This window comes from Aedes albopictus, chromosome 1 (assembly GCF_035046485.1).
Source record: "Aedes albopictus strain Foshan chromosome 1, AalbF5, whole genome shotgun sequence".
In the NCBI taxonomy this organism is placed as follows: domain Eukaryota; kingdom Metazoa; phylum Arthropoda; class Insecta; order Diptera; family Culicidae; genus Aedes; species Aedes albopictus.
Window position 1 is genome coordinate 304455804 of NC_085136.1, and position 6293 is coordinate 304462096.

At 39.2% G+C, this 6293-nt stretch overlaps 1 long non-coding RNA gene across 1 annotated transcript; it reads left to right on the forward strand.

Annotated features, from left to right (window-relative positions):
* Nucleotides 1-1612, forward strand: LOC115267381 (uncharacterized). Its single transcript, XR_003897764.2, has 2 exons — nt 1-1075; nt 1133-1612. It is a non-coding gene; the product is annotated as an uncharacterized LOC115267381 (long non-coding RNA).
* The last annotated feature ends 4681 nt before the right edge of the window (nt 1613-6293 follow it).

The following is a 6293-nucleotide window of genomic DNA, read 5'->3' on the forward strand; positions in this document are numbered from 1 at the left end:
ATTCTCCACAGAATCCTGAAAGGATTCTCCACAGAATCCTGAAAGGATTCTCCACAGAATCCTGAAAGGATTCTCCACAGAATCCTGAAAGGATTCTCCACAGAATCCTGAAAGGATTCTCCACAGAATCCTGAAAGGATTCTCCACAGAATCCTGAAAGGATTCTCCACAGAATCCTGAAAGGATTCTCCACAGAATCCTGAAAGGATTCTCCACAGAATCCTGAAAGGATTCTCCACAGAATCCTGAAAGGATTCTCCACAGAATCCTGAAAGGATTCTCCACAGAATCCTGAAAGGATTCTCCACAGAATCCTGAAAGGATTCTCCACAGAATCCTGAAAGGATTCTCCACAGAATCCTGAAAGGATTCTCCACAGAATCCTGAAAGGATTCTCCACAGAATCCTGAAAGGATTCTCCACAGAATCCTGAAAGGATTCTCCACAGAATCCTGAAAGGATTCTCCACAGAATCCTGAAAGGATTCTCCACAGAATCCTGAAAGGATTCTCCACAGAATCCTGAAAGGATTCTCCACAGAATCCTGAAAGGATTCTCCACAGAATCCTGAAAGGATTCTCCACAGAATCCTGACAGGATTCTCCACAGAATCCTGACAGGATTCTCCACAGAATCCTTAAGGGATGCTCCACAGAATCCTGAAAGAATTCTCCACAGAAACCTGAAAGGATTCTCCACAGAATCCTGAGAGAATTCTCTACCGAATCTTGGGAGGATTCTCCACAGAATCTTGGGAGGATTCTTCACAGAATCCTGAGAGGATCTCTAAAGAAGGTAGAACTGGATATACTTTTAATCATTACACATTAAAAGTGATGCTTTTTAGGCGGTTTTTGATAACATTTTCATACGATCTCTGTTGTAGAATGGTAAACAAACGAAGCAGGGTTGCTCATAACACCACGCGGACACGGCTATAAGACTCATCTGAATTGGTAACAAAGGTTGAAGAGAAAGGATCACAATAGCATGAAACACGTACGGCACGGCAGAGTTGAATGGAAATAAGATTTCACTCTTAAAGATACCTGCCATGCCAAAATTGCTATGTTAGGTAAGTGATTTGCACGAAATACCATTGTAGCGGCGTAGGTTCATTATAAATCCTTAGGTACAATACCCTTCACTATATCAATTGCTGAGTGTTTTCTATCCAGAGTCGATACAGGTAAGCAGCCGGTGCTTTAGGAACTACATTACAAACATATCGCTAGTTATTTATTGCAATGTGCTTACCGCCATATCCACATATACATAACAAAAAAACGCATCGCAGTTGAACGAACATTTATAATAGAGTCAACATTTGTATACCTGGATTCAACTGAGGCGATTCGTGTACTGCTATTGATCAATACCCCAAATAGAGGAAACCAAAGTGCGCAAACAGTAAAAAGGAAAGTGTCACCACCCGAGTACAATTCTGCGATGAGCATCGAAGTTTTCCCAATCCACGATCTTCCGGAAGAAGTGCTGGAGCACATACTATCGTTTCTTCCACTGTCGGATCGCAGATCAGCTTCACTAGTATGCAAAAATTGGGGAAGGTTGGCGTTCTGTCGTCGATTCTTGCACCAAGTGGCGCTCAAAATCGGATCCCGAAAAACCTTATTACACAGATTCGAACGCCGCTACAGAAATATGTTCGTTATATTTGATAGGCGAATCCAAAACCAGTTATTTTTAAAACATCTGTTGGAGTTTTTGGAGCTGTGTGCTACAGATGTCGAGAGTTTCCGGTGTCGGGGGCATTTAACTACGAAGCAGCTATGTACGGTGTTAAGCCGTTTGCCAAAACTGCAGCAGTTAACAATTGAATCGAACTGGAATCAGGGCCCAAGGTACCTTGTTCAGGTGCGATTTCCAGCTCCAGAATCGTTAAACAACGAAGTGCAGATCGAAAGTCTAAAAGTTCCACACTTGACCCAACTCAGCATCAGTCTTACAAATTTAGAAAATGGATGGGATGCCGTTGCTTTTTTGCGAAAATTAGCTCCACAGCTTGAGAAAGTGAATATGTATTCAACAGGAGATTCCATCCCTTTGAAACAGCTACAGTTTCCCAAGGTTGAGGTGCTGAAAATTGGTGGAAATCTGTGCGTTACAGACAACCATAACGAGTTACGAACATTCTTCGCTGGATTTAGGCTTCTGAAGGAAGTCAGACTGGAGACCGTTGTTAAAGAAATAGCGATTAATATGATAATTAAGGCGTGCCCAGGAATCGAGTTATTCGAGTTCAAGGTTTCCCCCTCCGATCCGATCCCATTCCATTTGTTGGAGCGTCTAAAACACTTGAAGGTAAATTGAGCGTTTGCAAGATTTTGTTTTCATGGTTATTTACAAAATACAATTCTTTTCAGACATTAGGTCTGGGTCAAGTCTACGAAGTTTCAGAAAACAGCTTGAAATGTAGCCCATTGGAGAGCGTGAAAAACCTTAGCCTGGAGCTTTCTGAGTGTGGAGACAGTTCCATCGAACGACTACGACATCTACTACCGAACGTGATCGCCATAGATGTGGTAACACTCAAAGACGATTGGACATTCGAGAAAGGATTGCGGCACATCTGCCGAAACTTTCGAGGACTTCAACGTCTGGAAATTTCCGACAGGTCCACTCGGAGTGAAACGATTAGCAGCAGCCTTCTTGTCCTGGAGCAGCTAGATCAACTGGAAGAACTTATCTTCAAGGATATTCATACACGGATAGTAGATATTCCACCGAACCCGCTGCTTAAGCGATTTGTTATGAACCATCCCGAGCAGTTGTCCAACGGCGATTTGCTGGAGTTGGCGAAGCAGTATACAAACCTGCGATACCTCGAGCTGGGACCGAACAGACAAGTGACACCTGAGGCGATTGCTGCTTTCAAGTCGCAACTGGTGAACTGTGCGGTGCACTGTGTCCCGTCGAATATAAAATAGTGTTTTAACAATTCACAATAATAAAGTACTGATTTTGTATAGATTGTGATAAGCTATTGAAAATAAGACGCAAACTGTCCGAAAGGTCCTTATATAGACGCTGTTTTTTTTTCGCTCGCTATTGACAGTTTCGTAAAACCTCCGCATATCATTCTGCTCCACACTCTGTTACACCTGAGTTGTCACGTTTTCATCTTGTTTTTTTTTCTATGCTCTTACTTAACTATATCGCTCACTATTCTGCCGGGTCTCCGACACCAGCATCCGGCTTCTGGCAACGTTCTTCTCATCCTTTACCCTCTGGCAGTCACAATGCATCGCAACCAATAACGGAACCACTATTCTAGTTATTATAAATAATCACTACTGTTGTTATTAGAAAAAGTAAATCATCCACATCGCTCGGAATGTAAGTATGCATCGCAGCAGTACAAACTGTTTCTATGGATTGTAGCTATCTCCACCATAACTGCAACACTGTTACGATACATAATTTGCGTAGTTGGGATTCAGTTAATTCTTTCATTTACTTGGATTGCAGCCCGCGGTGGAGACTGCTGCTTTTCACTACATATTAACATAGAATAATTTGTTTCGATTCTCAATATCCTACTAGCAGTGTTTGTACATTACTCCTGAATAAGAGCAATATCCGGATATCTTTTACAAAGTAAGGCAGTTGCTCCCTTTGCATAATATTATGTGGATTAATTTGAAAATGATTAGATTGCATTTTGATCCTTACTCAATACTAGCAGTCAAAACAAGCGTTCATCTTCTTCTTCTTCTCATTCTTCTTCTTCTTCTTCTTGACTTACAACCCAACTGGGATTGAGCTTGCAACCCAGGTGTTCAATGGGCAATTTCACAGTTAGGAAGCGTCCTTAACCTTACAGGACGTGCGCCATCAAGCAACCGAAACTGCGCCGCACTCGCGCTGTATACGACCAGCGAGGTTTTTTGGAAGTTATTGCACTTTTTACAACAGCGCGCATGCTGGAGGGTTAAATGATGTAGTCTGGGATTGTGTGACGAGCCCATGCATTAGGTATGGAAAAATATGCTACGAGAGGGAAGGGGGAGCAAAACATCGACCAAAAATACTACGTCATTTAAGGACGCTCCCTTATTATCTAAGAGTTTCCTCTGCAAATGACCATTTTGCATGTGTATACCGTGTGGCAGGCACGGAGATACTCTATGCCCAATGAAAATCAAGAAAATTTACTTTACGAAATGTTCCTGAGTTGACAGGGAAGATCAAAGAATGAAAGCATTTTAACATGTTTCATTTCTCCATGGTGATCGCAGAATATTCTAATTCCAATTAGGATCACTGGGCGCTAGTGGTTGACTTTGATTGTGATAGAACCTTATAAAAAAGAGGACTCTCCACAGAATCCTGAGAGAATTGTCCACAGAATCCTAAGATGATTCTCCGGAGAATCATGAGAATCAGAAGTATGTGATGAATCATCTCAGGATTCTGTGGAGAATCCTCTCAGCGATTCTGTGGAGAATCCTCTCAGCGATTCTGTGGAGAATCCTCTCAGCGATTCTGTGGAGAATCCTCCCAGCAATTCTGTGGAGAAGCCTCTCAGCAATTCTGTGGAGAATCCTCTCAGCGATTCTGTGGAGAATCCTCTCAGCGATTCTGTTGAGAATCCTCTCAGGATTCTGTGCCCGAGCAGAGGAGAATAGCAAGTTAATAGCTACGAAATCACATAACCTGTTTTTATATCTTGTCTTGTTATTATTAAATTATCAAGGCATAGCTTTTCCATAACAAATTTTGTTGGACAATCTCATTTAGTTATAATCAAGCTATTGATATACATTAACTAAATTACATTTAAATAACATGTTTTGTTGAAGTACAACTTTAGTTATTGTTGTAGTATTGATCCACTTATCAGCAATAGCACAACAGTAACAAATTTTAAAATCACAGCAACAATTCGACAACTATGACCAGTCCCTTTGTGTTGTTCAATTTTTGTATTCAGTTAAGAAGGAAATTTCTGAACGACTCCTTTTAAGAATTCCATAAATAATTTTCGGATAAGCACTTGGAAGTTCTGGAGGAACTTTCGATAAATCCCTGGAGAAGTCTTAGAGAACTCCTTGCGTTATTTTCTTAGAAATTTCGAAGGTAATTCTTCTGAGCAATTATTAGAATTCTTGGCAGAATCTTTTGAAAAACTCCTGGAGAATCTTTCGGAAAAACTCGTGGTGAAATCTTCAAAGAAATTTTCAGAGAAATCTTAAGATGAGCTTCAGGACTAATGATCACAGGAAATTCTGAAGAAATCCTTGAAGGGATTCTATACAGTATTCTAGAGGAATTTCTAGAGGATTCTTTGAAAATCCATGAAAGATTCCGTAGAAGAACTCCCGGAGAAATATCTGGAAATTTTTTGGAGTTATTTATGGAAAAGTTTATGACCAAATCTGTCGACGAATTTTTAGAAAAATGTTATGACAAAGTAACTTGATAAACATATAAAGAGTTTTTATCGAAATCCTTAGAGAAATAAATAGAGGAATTTAAGAAAAGAAATATTGCAAAAAAATCTGGTGAAACTCCTGTAGGAATCATCAGAGGAAGTTCAGGAGAAATTATGGAAAATTTTTTGGAAGAATCTTTGTAGAATCCAGGAAGAATATTCGACATAATTCTTGAATCCAGGGAAAAATCGGAGGAATTAAAACAAAGTTTCCAGAAAAATTGTAATAATCTGTACAATATTTCCAATATCCCAAAAATTTTCTGCGAAACTGTAGAGCATTCTAAAAACTCTTCAGTTTCTATGCTGAAAAAAAAACAAAACAAAAGTCACAAATTGCTATGGACGATCAAACTTTATCAAGTACACGTGTTGATTTCAAAACCGTGATCCGAAAACAATAAAAATAGAACAGTTTATAAATTACAGGTGGAAAACGAAGCTCGTCGTATTTGGTAATATAGAAATTACTAAAGTTCGATTATCTTGCGACTTCAAATATCTTAGAATGAATTTAAAGCTGAAGATAGTATTTTTCGATCACTTGGAAATATTTCTTACGTCAGAGTGATGAACCTCATGTTATTGGCGGGCTTGTGAGATAAAGCTAATAATTTTATATAAAAAGTATTGTAACTTATTTAGTAACGAGTTTGAAATCATAGCAAATTCTGCTCTCCGATTATTATCAATAACATATTAATATCAAAATTTGTTATTGAAATATTTTCCGAATTCACTGTTATTAAGGTGTTATTGAAAAAAACAAAACAAGTTACTGAAATGGTTTTCCAGGAACATTGTTTTGTTATGGAATTTGTTATTTTGCCGCTTATGA